This window comes from Pyxicephalus adspersus, chromosome 1 (assembly GCF_032062135.1).
Source record: "Pyxicephalus adspersus chromosome 1, UCB_Pads_2.0, whole genome shotgun sequence".
Taxonomy (NCBI): domain Eukaryota; kingdom Metazoa; phylum Chordata; class Amphibia; order Anura; family Pyxicephalidae; genus Pyxicephalus; species Pyxicephalus adspersus.
In genome coordinates, this window is record NC_092858.1 from 3774007 (window position 1) to 3775003 (window position 997).

Genomic DNA, 997 nt, shown 5'->3' on the forward strand with positions numbered 1-997 from the left:
CATTATTTTGAATTGCCATTATTACTCCCATTACATGATTTAGCTGTAATAAACTCTTTGGCATACATCTGATTCCCTTACTAAGTAAATATAAATAGAATAAAAACAACGGATGTCATTTTTTTTCCAGTCAGCCTAAACTAATATTGAAAATCTTAAGAGATCCAACCCCCAGGGGTTATGTCTTGGAAATTGTCTATAAAAACATCTGGGAGGCTACTCGGCCCGTCTCACATCTTACAATCACAAATGTTCTGGAGATATACTCATCGGCTTGGCTTTCAATACCATGGTACAATATTATTTATAGCCAACAGGATTCATTATTATTGACTTTAAAATGGAAAATGTTACGAAACTGAACCCTTCCTTTGTGTTTCTTGGCCTCTTAGAGATGGAGAGATTTCGATTTCCATATGCTATTGTAGCTTTTGTGTTTTATTTGATTACAACGCTTTTATGCGGTCTGATTGTGTATGTGATATGGATAGAAGCTAGTCTTCATGAACCCATGTATATCTTCATATGTAACTTGATTATTAATGGTATATTTGGAAATACGGTTATTTTCCCCCAATTTATAATTGGCTTGTTGACTGGATCCTCATCAATCTCCTTTTATGAATGTCTAATACAAGTATTCTGTGTGCAGAGCTTTTCAACTGTGGAAATTTTTACTTTCACTGCTATGGCCTATGATCGATACTTGGCTGTTGGCTATCCATTGAGATATGCCACCTTAATGACGAATGGAAAGGCTCTGAAATACATAACGTTTATCTGGATTTCAGTCTTCGTACTTGTGGTTATTCCGCTGATCATGACAGCCAACCTGAAATACTGCGGGGTCAATATTAATAATATTTTCTGCGAGAACATGTCCCTGGTCAGGCTGGCATGTGGGAGCTCCTCCATAGTCAATAATATATTTGGACTTGTCGAAACGCTGCTCGTCCTTTTTGGAACAATTTTAATCATCGTATATTGCTACACAAGG